We start from the raw sequence: 13,933 nt of genomic DNA, 5'->3' as shown, positions 1-13,933 counted from the left end.
GTGCCCCTAGCCATGCTGTTCCAGTATAGCTACAACACTGGCATCTACCCGGCAATGTGGAAAATTTCTCGGGTATGTCCTGTCGCTATAAAGCAGGACAAGTCCAGCCTGGCCAATTGCCGCCACATCAGTCTACTCTTAATCATCAGCAAAGTGATGGAAGGTGTCGTAGATGGTGCTATCAAGCGGCAATTAATCAGCAATAATCTGTTCGCTGATGCTCAGTTTGGATTCCGCCAGTGCCACTTAGCTCCTAACCTTGTTACAGCCTTGGCGCAAACAAGGACAAAAGAGCTGAACTCAATAGGTGACGTGACAGTGACTGCCCTTGACATCAAGATAGCACTTGACTGAATGTGGTATCAAGGAGCACTAACAAAACTAGAGTCTATGGGAATCAGGGGGAAAACCCTCCACTGGTTGGAGTCACACCTAGCACAAAGGAAAAGGGCTGCGGTTGTTGGAGGTGAATCATCTCAATCAAAAGCCATCGCTGCAAGAGATCTTCAGGGTAGTGTCCTCGGCCCAACCATCTTCAGCTGCTTCATCAATGACCTTCCCTCCATCCCTTGCTCATGATTGCACAATGTTCAGCACCATTCGCAACTCCTCAGATACTGAAGCGGTCCGTGCCCATATGCAGCAAGACCTGGACAATGTTCAGGCTTGGGGTGATCAATAGCATGTGACATTTGCAGGCAATGATCATCTCCAACAGAGAGAATCCAACCATTGATGTTCAGTGGCATTACCATCACTGAATCCCCCACTATCAACATCCTGGGTGTTACCATTGACCAGAAACTGAACCAGATCAGCCATATAAATACAGGTCAGAGGCTAAGAATTCTGCAGAGAGTAACTCACCTCCTGACTTCCCAAAGCTGTACACCATCACATCTATAAGGCTACAAGTCAGGAGTGTGATGGACAACACTCAACACACCACAGTACCAACAACACTTAAGAAGCTTGACACAGTCCAGGACAAAGCAGCCTGCTTGATTGGCACCCCATCCACCAGCTTCAACATTCACTCCTTCCACCACCAATGCATTGTGGCAGCAGTGTGTACCATCTACAAGGTGTATTGCAGCACCTCATCAAGGCCCCTTTGACAGCATTTTCCAAACGCATGACCTCTACCACCTAGGACAAGGGCAGAAGATGCATGGAAACATCACCACCTGCCAGTTCCCCTCCATCCTGACCTGGAACTATATCACACTGTCACAGGGCCAAAATCCTGCAAATCCCTCTCTAACAGCATTGTGGGTGTACCTGCACCACATGGACTGCTGCAGTTCAGGAAGGTGGCTCACCACCACCTTCTTGAGGGCTATTAGGGATGGGCAATACATTCTGGCTTAGCCATCAACATCCACAACCTGTGTAAAGTTTTTTAAAAAAGCAACTGAGAAGAAAACAGAATACATTTATCTTGTATGAGCAGCTAAGAAATTTTGTTATTTTTTGGGGCATAGGGATGGAGTTTTTGGTTGGTGTCAAATAGCATGATGGAGATACTACATCTGGCATCAGGGCTGGAATGAGAGATGAGCATGAGGTTTGATCAAGGACAGGAGAAGACAGGACATTAAAGCATCATAACTGTATGTAGCAAGGGAACAGCTGGATGGAGGACCAGGGCCATATAAATAGATATATCTTGACATTTAAAATGTCACAAACTTCTCACAGTTGGCTTTGAAGGTGAAGTTGAAAAGTGCAGGAAAATGGGTTCAGAGAAGTTGGTTTGTTGGAAAGAACCAGGAAATACTGTTATTCTCCAGGATGATCCTGGAGATACCATAGGATTTGCCTGTGGAAATGGAGATATGGGATTGTTGAACATGGTCCAACTCGCCCAACACATCCTGGGGAGCCCGACCAGTCATGTGTCAGGTGCACTCAAGTCTGCATAACTCAGACTTGAGGGCATGAGGGTGAGAAAGGAATGGCAAGGGTGATAAGGACCTGGTGCTGACAATGGCAGAACTAAGAAAGCTGTGTATCAGGGCAACAGAGGTAAAGGTAGTTGGTGGGAGTGGAATTTTCTCCAGGAACAGATGGTGAGGATTGTGGGATTGGTGGCGTGCAGCAAGGAGAGGAAGTGATTAGAGGTGGTATATTGTCAATGTTCAAAGTGCAAAAATGAAACAAAATATAAAATTGCTGTATTAACTGCTTTTAACCCTAACAATGGTCTTAGGTTAAGTTCTGGTTTTAAAAAACAAAAACACACACACAATTAAAATTTTGTCCTTCACTCTGGCTGTGGCCATCTTGTAATGATCCTGTTGCCAGGATACTTGAAGTCAAACCTCTGCAGCAAAACTAAACAATTTTGTAAAGACTTTGAGCACAATACTATTGCTTTATCTAAAAAAGCTGTAGAAACCTCTCTGTCTTTCCAGCACCCATGCCTATCCACCCCTCCTACTAATTCAACCAGCAAACAGATCAAGCAGCTGAGTTTGTAGAAAGTCTATTTACTCTGTGCTAAGAACCCTTACGTGACCCTTTACAGATTCAACTAGCAGTGCTCAGAGAGCTACGGAGGGTATGCTTAATTATCAACAACACTGCAGAAATGCTGCAATTCTAACCTTTTATTGTAGTTCATTCCTTGATATTTGATAAAAATTTAAATATATATACATTATTTCACAGATGTATGTGCACATACACAAGTAAAGAATAAAGAAATACATATGTATGACATTGAAGCAAAGGCACACTATTGTTGCAAAACTCCCTAGATACCCCTGAAAGATTACAGCACTGGTTTTCCTAGCTCTAAGCTGCAGACGTGATTATGAATAGGAATTTTCAGACTTCATGCCACTTATGCCAATAGCACTCGTATATCTTCTAATGGACTGTGGATAATCAATACTGAAGGCTAATACCAAACCCTTTTGTTAGTTCCCTGATTCACTGAAAATACTTGTTACACATTCCATTTATTGTTTTCCAGAACAGGCTGTTGAACTACAGCAAACAGTGAAAGAAGAAATTGTTAATTTTCACAAATTTAAAAAGTTTACTGAACATTTTCTCAATATAATGCAAACTTTGACAAGTATTATTTGTAATACTTTGCGAATGAAAAAAGGTCACTTTGGCATCCAATTTCTCATTTATTATTTTCTTGGTGAACAGATCAAAGTATACTAACTTTACTGTGATTGGTATTAAATCTCACAACCTATGCAAACCACCAGAGCAATTACTCGTCGGAGCTGGTGTTATGCTGATATTTAAAGTACGCTGGTGCCAAAAGAGTAGTAGAAAACTGTTAGCATAGGCTGGTAATGGCACAAAATGCTACAAAACATTTCTTTTCACCTTGTGCTGATAGCAATTACATTATTGCTGTTGTCAAGTTTACAACCCTTAAAACATCATTTTTTTTAAAACTTGAACAATACAGTTGGCAGACTGACCACGAGCATAAGCAAACTATTTTGACCTTAAGAGGAAGTTAGAATTCTAACAAAATAAAAATGCCAGTGAAGTTAAACGAGATAAAATACTTGAAACATGAAAAGAATATTTGCTAGAGGGGATAATACTAATTTGCTATTCAATTTTTATAGTACAAACAACATTCCACAGGATTTTGAACTCATGGCAGGGTACTTAGTAAATTAAGGGGATATGGAATTAACAAATCTCATAGGCCAGACAGTATGGACTGAAATTTCATCTCAATTCTAGCCTCTTGAGTATCCGTGATTATAATTTCTCCACCATTGGTGATTATGCCTTCAGTTGCCCAGGACCTAAAGCATTAGAATTCCATCCCTAAACCTCTTAGACTCTCTAACTTTCTTTCCTCCTTTAAGGCACTCCTTAAAATCTCTTTCTGACCAAACTTTGGTCATGTAATAAAGCTTTATGTGGCTTGGTATCATACTTTGCTTTAACATGCCTGAAGTGCCTTGGAATGTTTTATGTTGAAGGCACAATATAAATATAAGTTGTTGAACTGCCACCCATTTTGGAGTGGTAAAAGGAGTACAATCAGTTAGAGACCATTGTTCAAATCCATGGCTAAAAATTTGCATCTGAATTTCCTCCAAAAAAGCACCAGTCCTCTGTAAAATCTGATGGGAGCCTACTCAACCAGAAATGAGAAGATTGTGGGTTCAAGCCCCACTCTAGGACTTGAGAATGTAATTTAGGCTAACAGTTTAATGTACTAAGTACTGCATTGGTAGAGATACATAAAACTAGGTAGGAATGTGAGTTGTGAGGAAGATGCAAAGCGGCTTCAAGAGGATTTAGACAGGCTACGTGAATGGGCAAGAACATGGCAGATGGAATATAATGTGGAAAAATGTGCAGTTATCCACTCGAGAGGGAAAACAGAAATGCAGAGTGTCTCTTAAATGGTGAGGGATTGTGAAGTGTTGATGTCCAAAGGGATCTGGGTGTCCTTGTTCACAAGTCACTGAAAGCTAATATGCTGGTGCAGCAAACAGTTAGGAAGACAAATGATATATTAGCCTTAATTGCAAGAGGATTTGAGTACAGGAATAAATAAGTCTTGCTGCAATTGTATAGAGCCTTGGTGATACTGCACCTGGAATATTGTACACAGTTTTGGTCTCCTTCCCTAAGGAAGGGTATACTTGCCATAGAGGGAGTGAAATGAAGGTTCACCAGACTGATCCCTGGGATGGTGGGATTGTCCTATGAGGAGAGAAATTAGGAGACTGGGCCAATAACCCCTTCTATGCCAGACCTTATTCTACAGTGATCTAATTGAAGCACACAACATTCACACAGGTCTTGACAGGGTAGATGCAGGAAGGATGTTTCCCCTGATCGGGGGCTCTTGAACCTGGGACAGAGTCTCAGAATAAGGGGTAAGCCATTTAGGACTATGATGAGGAGGAATTTCTTGACTCTGAGGGTGGTGAATCTTTGCAATTTGCTACCCCAGAGGGCTGCGGAGGCAAAGTTATTAAGTATATTCAGGACAGAGATTGATAGGTTTCTAGATTTTAAAGATATCAAGGGATATGGGGATAGTGTGGGATAAGCTGGGGAGGCAGTGACATAGTGGTATTGTCACTGGACTAGTATTCCAGAGACCCAGGGTAACGCTCTGGGCACCTGGGTTTGAATCCCACCACAGCAGATGGTAAAATTTGAATTCAATAAAAATCTGGAATTAAAAGTCTGATGATGACCACCCTTCTGATGAAAAACCCATCTAATTCACTAATGTCCTTTAGGGAAGGAAATCTGCCATCCTTACCCGGTCATGCGATTCCAGACCCATAGCAATGTAGTTGACTCTTAAATGCCCTCTGAACAAGGGCAATTAAGGATGGGCAATAAATGCATTCCTAGCCAGCAACGCCCACATCCCATGAACGAATAAAAAAAAGAAAATGGCGATTAAGGTAGAAGATCAGCCATGATCTAGTTGAAAGGTAGAGCAGGCTTGAGGGGCTGAATGGCCTACTCCTGTTTCTATTTCCTATGTTCCTACCTACAGATGAGGTAATAAACTAAGGTGTTGTGTATCTTCTCAGGTGCTATACGATTGCAACAAGATTTCTCAGGCCAACTTAAACTTACAGTCATTAAAAGGTTTTCTATTTACTTTGAAATGCCACAGCAACACATTTCTGCACTAACTCTCAACATAAACTTGATCCTCGAAATGATCATTCAATTCTTATGTGCCAAAATTAGGAACATAGGAGCAGGAGGAGGCCAATTGGTCCGCTGAGCCTGCTCTGCCATTCAAACAGATCATGGTTGATTATCTACCTCTACAGCATTTCCCCCCATGTCCCTTGATGTCACTTGTATCAAGAAATCTATCAATTTGTCTTGAATATGCTTAATGATTGAGTTTTCACAGCCTTTTGGGGTAGAGACTTCCAAACGTTCACCACCCTCCGAGTGAAGAAACTCCTCCTCAACTAAGTCTTAAATAGCCTGACCCTTATTCTGCAACTGTGTCCCCTGGTTCTAGACTCACGCCCTGCAAGAATCTTGTAAGTTTCAATGAGATCACCTCTTATTCTTTGAAACTCTAGAGAATATAGGCCCAGTTTCCTCAATCTGTCCTCATAAGACAAACCCACCATCCCAGGGATTAGTCAGGTGAACCTCTGTTGCACTTCTTCTATGGCAAGTATATCCTTCCTTAGATAAGGAGACCAAAACTACACAATACTCCAGGTGCGGTCTCACCAGGGCTCTATACAATTGCAGCAATACATCTTTACTCCTGTACTCAAATCTACCACAAAGACTCCGAATAACTTTATATCATAAAGGTTTCAGAGTGAGATAAAGACAGCCTCATGTATCATTCAAAATCCTTTGAAGATATATTGAAACAAACATGTATTACTCAATCACTCTCAATTATATTAATTATATTAAGTGCCCCTTATATAGGATGTTTGAATTGAATAGAGTGAATTGATACATTCATTGATCAATAAGAAATAATTTGATTGAGTAAGACTGGTTCCCATCCAAGCTCTTCCAGAACTATGTGTATCTCTTGTCCCATGAGACCTGAAAATTAGCCACAGTCGAGTATTTTATAGGACATGCAAAAACAACTTGCAGTAACTGGCCTGAATCCTGTATGTGCTGTGACCAGTAAGGAAAAAAAACCTAGATAAATAACATAGGCAAACATGGTGTATGTCTTTTGAAAAGGTCTCTCACATGCAAGTACAAGCTGAACACACCACTTTTCAGAGTGGTTAAGGCCAGAACACAGAACAGCAAAACTTATTTACTTGTTTGGTAGATGTTCCTTTCTCTTTCACTTGGGTGTTAAATATCATCTCAGTAGAGTGCATAGAGGAAAATTGGGCAAAAAGGATCACATACCTATCATTGAGCTTGTCTAATTTTCCTCTATGCACTCCACCGAGGCAATTATTTAACACTTAAGCACAAGAGAGAAAGATATACTGCATTCTGCTATATAATATTCTATTAGAATTCAATCAAGCTATTGCTTATATTGAAGAGCGCATATCAAAGAAGGTTACGCTGAAGAACATGGTTAAAACCACTGGAAAACTAAAATAAAGATCCTCAGTAGATAGAATGTTATCACCTAAGATATTGCCAATTAAAATAATCTGCCTGCTCAGTGAGGAATCTATTAGAAGCACACATAGATAGCGATATGAATATATAACAAGTATACACATTGTACTTAGCTTCTAACAAAGCTAAATTCACTTGCAGACCCAGATTTCCAACCTAGCGTTATTTTATCACCAGAATCTCAGTTGCATGCTGCCAATTAGATGCCTGTTGTAAATGGATGGAACCTGCCAGCCAGTACCAAGGAAAGACTTGCTGGCAAGTAGCCAGGGAGAGGATGCTTGAGTTGTACAGAGCCTTGATCAGATGACATTTTGAGTACCGCACTCAGTTTTGGGCACCTCAACACAGCAAAGATATACTGGCCTTGGCATACAGCGCAGATTCATCCCTTGGCTTAAGGAGTTATTTTATTAGAACAATTTACACATATTTCGATGGTATTCTCTTGAGTTTAGAAGATTGAGGTGTGATGTAATTGAGGTATTAAAAGTTAAAGACATTTGATAGAAAAGTTATTTCCTTTGGTTGGGGGGATCCAGAACAAGGGGGTACGATCTTAAAATTAGAGCCAGACCATTTAGGAGTGAAATAAGGAAGTTCTCTTTTATACAAAGGGTATTGGAAAGCTGGACCTCATTCACCAAAATGCTAGGTCAACTGAAATGCAAGACTGAGATCATTCATTTTAGTTAGGTAAGGGTACCAAACGGTTTCCTCACTAAGCTGTGTGCATACATGGCCATGTAGCAGCCCAGAAGGTACTGTGTAGACCTTGTCTCGTTACAAATTTTATTTATGTGGTCACAGGAAATTTTTTTAAGGGAATGCACACGGAAAAGGTCTGTGCACAAAAAAAATAAATTTTAAAGGGAACACTGATACCAAGGAATATGGATCAAAGGTGGGTAAACGACATTGAGGTGCATGATCTGATTGAATGGTAGAACAGGCTGCTGTGGCTAAATGTTTCTATGTTATAAAGCATTACAAATATTGACAGCATAGAACAGGCCATTCAACCCAAAAGGTCCATGCTGACGTTTTTGCTCCATACAAGCCTCCTCTTAACCTAATCCCATCAACAAATCCTTCCAATCATTTTTCCCTTGTGCATATCTAGCTTCCCCTTGAGTGCATCTATGCTATTTGCCTCAACTGCTCCATGTAGTAGAGTTCCACGTTCTAACCACTCTCAGGGCAAAGAAGTTGCTCTGAAATTTTCCATTCTATTTATTACGTATCATACTATAAGCCCCTAGCTTTGGTTTCACCCTAAAGTGGAACACCTTCTCTATGGGCAGGATTTTTCCGTCGGTGTGCGGGGGGTGGGATCCGCACGCTGACGCGTAAAATGACACACAGTGACCTCGGGCGGGTGCCCCGATGTCACCACGCGCTATTTTGATATTTCAGTGGGCGGGTATGCGACAGTGTCCATTGCGCGGCTGCCATTAATTAACGGGCCACTTAAGGCCCTTGATGCTCCAACTGACCTGGATTTTAAGGCACCTGTGTGATATTCGGCTAATCGCACAGGCATAACGGGCAGGCGGGTATCAGAAATTTGCATGAAGCTCATCCTCGGCCGGGAGAAGAGGGCTCAGTGGGTTTGCAAATCCAAACATTTAAAAGTTACTACTCAGAAGTTAGTGAAATTTGTTGTGTGAGGTGGAAAAGTTGCAAACGCATAGCAGCTGCTTGGACTGGACTCATAACCTTCAGGTCAGTACTTTTCAGTGAGGATTTGTTTTGGGGCCTGTAGGTTTCAGGAAGCCTCCCTCAGCCTGGGAATGGGAGATGATCTCTCCACTGGAGGCCCCTCATCTGAGGAGGAAGGGTGGGCTAGAAGGGGGAGGAGGCCAGGTATGCACATTCAGCCTGCAGGGGAGTCACCTTTGGGAGGGCAGGCGCAAGCACAAGGGGTGCAGGACCAAGAGGTAGTCCAAGGTGCAAGGGGCCACAGAAGAAGGCATTATCCTGCTGCCAGGGTATACAGAAGGCAAAGCACCTGCCTATGTCTGAGGTGCAGTGCTGAAGAAGGCTCCATCTGACATGGGAGACAGTCAACACTATCTGTCAGATAATTGGTCCAGAGATCTCAGCTAACTGTGTCCAGGGTGCTATAAACAGCACACATGTGGACATTAAGGCGCCAGCAGGTGAGCCTGGTGCCTTTGTTAGCAGGAAGGGCTTCCACTCCATGAACGTGCAGATAGTGTGTGATCGCGGGATGCAGATCCTGCAAGTCTGCGCAAGGTACCCAGACAGCTCCCACGATGCCAACATCCTCAGACACTCAAAGGCTCCAGGGCTCTTCAGTGCTCCAGCCTGGCTGGATGGATGGCTGCTGGGTGACAAGAGCTATCCCCTCAGAAGGTGGCTCAAGACGCCCCTCCGCAATCCAAGAGCAGAGGCTGAGCAGCAGTATAATAGAAGTCACGCCTCCACAAGAGCTGTGTTGGAGAGAGCCATCGGTCAAAATGCGCTTCAGATGCCTGGACTGTTCCAGGGGCGCATGGCAGTGCTCTCCAGATTGAGTGTCACTGATAGTGGTTGCATGCTGCGCTCACCACAATTTTGCGCTGCAAAGGGGGGGACACTGTGGATGGAGAAGATGTAGAAGGAGTGGCTACAGCTGAACACGATGAGTCCAACAGTGAGTCCAAGGTTGAGAATGCACAGGGAAATGATGAGGGGGCACACGCTGACCCGGGCATACTCCAGGGAGGCAGGGACACCCAGGACGCTCTAATCCAAGGAACCTTTAGCTAGCACAGCACATATGGATCTCCAACACAAGCCTGGCCTGTAGCCTCTCCAGTGTCTATTTCCCCAGTGTCCATCCTGGAGACCTTAGTGCAAAATCTGTCCGGATAGGAGCATTGATGATGGGCCTAGTCAATAAATGTAAATAACACACAAATCACTCATCAAAGTTCAGGAATCCATGCACCTGCCCAAGAAAAGAGACACCCCCAGCCATTTTAGACGACATAAATTTAATGCTGTAACAGAAGTCTCTTGACATAACAGAAATAAAATGGTATTGCACTTCACACACAATCAGAAGGAACTCACAGGGGGGCCAACAAAAAACCACCAGTGATGAACCCGGGGTGTGCCTAAGGTGCCTTCGTTTTACGTTTGCAGGTGCTACGTCGTTGTGGTGCCCTCTCGCTGGCACTGGCATTGAGTCAGCCTGCTCTCTCTGATGTCCTGTTGGCCTCGATGACCTTGGCGGACGTCCTCTAGCCAATCAAGCCTGCGCTGGCCCTGCCTGGGAGGAAGCTGCCAGCTCTGCAGCTGGCATCTCCCTAGTTGTCGCAGCCTTATTGAGTGCCGCAGTCACTGGCAGAGGGGCGGAGGAGCTGCCGCCCTCATCCAGAGCGCCTTGAGAGGAGCCCACAGAGATGACAGGCAGCTGCTCCACCAATGTGAGGTCTGTTCGGCCCTCCCTGCTCACCGTAGATGGATGGGCACCAAGGTGAGATACCTGGTGCCCACACGGGCACTGACCATATGGGGTCATTGCCCCTATGAGGGATTGCAGGTCCAAGCGCAACGCCAGGATCCCCTGATCCTGTCCCTGGAGCTGCCTCTCCATGAGAGCACCACTCTCTCCATGGAGGAAGCTTGGTGCTCAGCCATGAGGCTCAATGCATTGGCTAAGGTCTGCGTAGACTCCTCCACCACTGACACCAAGCCAAGCACAGCCTCATGTATCTCCACCAGATGGTCCCGCACACCCGGCCGCATCTCATCAATTGGCTGCATTGCCAACAACTCCAGAGGCTCATCATCAGCGACGGACTGAGCATGTGCCCGGGCCCCTGCAGTCCTCTGACTGTGGGTGCCATCGGCACTCTCTGTCTCCGCCAGCTCCTCCAGCGACAGTGAAGTACCCTCACCGCTGTGACCTGGGACACTAGCCGAAGATATGATGCCCACCGAGGTGTTAGTATCTGCGCTGGTGCCTGCCTGGCAGAGATGGTGTGACGCTTCTGACGGTGCAACTTCATGCCCCTCAGGCGTCAGAGGGGGCCCCTGCTGCTCCGGGTCTCGGCCCTGTGCCGCAAATGCTGAAAGGAAGTGTAAGGGCATTTGTTCAGTTAGCCTGCGGGCAATGTCAATGTACATGCCTGTCCCCCGGATCATCATGCGCTCATCGTTCCACACGCAATGGACAAGCCATGTTCGTTACGTCACTCACTCAACAATCAGCGCTGCCGTGGATGTTAGGAGACTACTGGTGACATGAGTGCTGGTCATACATACCTTCCCGTGGAACCCCAGCCTCTCCGGCTCCAGTGGACCTGGGCACATGGCACCTCTCCAGGTTGAAGGCCTCCTGCTCAAAACGGCTAAGCAGCAAAATCTGGCCTGGCCCACCACCAGTCCTCAGCCGCTCGGCATTGTTGAGAGAATTTTTCTCTTGGAAATGAAATAATAGCATTGATAAATGATACTTGTACTGTCAACCTCCTGGTTGCCCATTGCAGGGGTGCAGTGCATCCTTCCCCTGCTGCCGGCCAGCACTCACACAAATATGCCTGGTGTGTCCTTCCCCCGCCGCTTGGCCACATGCTGCCTTCATCACAGTTGGGAACACAGTTGTACCTGCCGTTGCAAGGAGGTACAATGACGTGGAGTGCAGAGGGCAGCAGACCCATCTGTGCCACGCCACATTGAAGATCCCCTCCCACCATGTCATCACCCTGACTTCGACATAACCTGGAGTTCGAGCAGTGCACCTGGGTGTAGATCGTCCAGGTTGCCCCCACCACAATCATGTGGGTGTCAGTCCACCACATGCTGCGGGTGCAGAACCCATCTCACCACCACCCTCTCAGGCTGACGAACGCATAGGGAATATCTGCTGGGCCGCCCAGCTATGGACACATGCTGTGTATGACTCATTGCACTTAGGCCACTCAGATATGGGTGGGGCGCCAGCAGGGAAGAAGCTTACATGATGGGCGAAGTGAACAATGCCAGAATACGACTCACCCTTCCCGTGTGCAGCAGGTCGTTGAAGCGCTTGCGGCACTGGGTGCATGAGCGCAGCACCACATCGTGGAAGCTCACGATCTCTGCTACCTCCTCCCACGCAGAAAAGGTTTGTGGAACAGGTTGGGTCTGTATCCATTAATGTTTGCAAGCATGAGAGGTGATCTTATTAAAACATATAAAGATATGGTGACTTGACAGGGTGAATGCTGAAAGGATGTTTCCCTTCTGAGAACTATGGGACACGGTTTAAAAATTAAGAGGTCTCCCTTTAAGATGGAGATGAGGAGAGTTTTTTTCTCTCAGAGGATCGTGAGTCTGTGGAACTATCTTCCCTGGAGAGTGGCTGAGGCAGGGTCATTGAATATTTTTAAGGCAGAGGTAGATAAATTCTTAACCAACAAGGGAGTCAAAAGGTATCAGGGGTAGGCAGGAAACTGGAGTTTGAGGCCACAGTCAAATCAGCCATGATCTTATTGAATGGCAGAGCAGGCTTGAGGGGGGTGAACGGCCTATTCTTGCTCCTAATTTGTATGTTTGAGAGAGACTTCAGTTACATGGATAAATTAAGAAGCTGGGGTTGTTCTCCTTAAAGAGAAGGTTGAGAGGAAACTTGAAAGACGTGTTAAAATCATAAGGGGTCTAGGCAGAGTAGACAGGGAGAAACTGTTCAAGGGGTCATGGCAGCAAGAGGTAAGCCATGTCACCACAAGAGATCCAATTCTTATTTCTGTCTTGATTATTTTCACGCAGAGCTCAGCAAGAGCTGGATGTAAGATGATAAGGTCAAATGTCGGAGCACAAAATGTTATGTGCATGCCATCTAACGCACTCTGTATTTGGGAAATTTACCCCTAACATATCAAACCAGTTGAATGCCCCAGCTCCTAAAGCGTGTTAGTTACCTGACCAATACTTTCTGAAAAGCTACCCCAGGTGACCCTCTCAAACCTTTGATTAAAATGTAGCTGAGTTGTCACTTTCATAGCAATACACAAAGCTGACAGGGTAGATGACCCACAGGTCTTCATAAAGTAGAGCTCTCCTATTGCATCTTTGGTGAGGTACACTCTTCTGACAGAGGTCTTCACTGAGATCTTCACAGGATCTGTGTGGCCTGTAATTTTCTTATGGGGCTGTAATATATTGTAGTGCCTCCTGCTCATCATGCTGCTTCACTCCTTTCATCCATGCTGTACTGCTTCTCCTCCTCCAATTTGAAATAGAAAACAGAATTCTCATTGGTAAATGCAAAACTGGTACTCAAAACCATTTCCTGTGATTGGGAATAAAAACAGCTTAGTGGCCCTCATATCTAAGTGATGAGGCCAGCTCCATCCAGGGCAAGGCAAAAGAAGAGCCACTTTAAAAGCTGTTCTGGAACCAAAGTTTCTTCAGGCTGTAGGCTGGCAACAGATACAACTCTTAACACATCATTAACTACCCTTGATACAATTGGAGATCAAATCTTAGGTATTTGGCACCCCAAGTGCTGTTCCCCTACCCTGACATTTACTTTAATTATCTCCCAGCAGCATCACTGTCCTCACTTTGAGAAAGTCCTAGATGGAAATTACAGCACTGTCAGTAGGTCTCACTCCAAAATTAACTTTCAAAATTGCCAATAACTGCTTTCTAAGCCCCAAGGTCGCCAGAAAATACAAATCAGTTCTGGGCTACTGTCAGAATAGCATAGAGGTGATTTTTCCCTCCACAAAGTCATAAATGTTTTGTTCTTTGAGATTGAGAGACTGTAAAACCAACATTGTAATGAAAATACCATTTTCTCTGATTTATTTTATACTATTCTCTGAACATT

General features: G+C 44.8%; 1 protein-coding gene across 21 annotated transcripts in view; it reads right to left on the bottom strand.

The window, feature by feature from the left end:
- The window catches only part of mipol1 (mirror-image polydactyly 1), a 379,557-nt gene that overhangs the window by 12,174 nt on the left and 353,450 nt on the right, over positions 1–13,933 (bottom strand). The gene's annotated exons all lie outside the window — the stretch shown is intronic.

The sequence above is a fragment of the Cetorhinus maximus genome, chromosome 18 (assembly GCF_964194155.1).
Source record: "Cetorhinus maximus chromosome 18, sCetMax3.hap1.1, whole genome shotgun sequence".
Lineage (NCBI taxonomy): Eukaryota > Metazoa > Chordata > Chondrichthyes > Lamniformes > Cetorhinidae > Cetorhinus > Cetorhinus maximus.
Note: the sequence above shows the minus strand (reverse complement) of the source record. Positions and strands in the feature narration are given on the sequence as shown.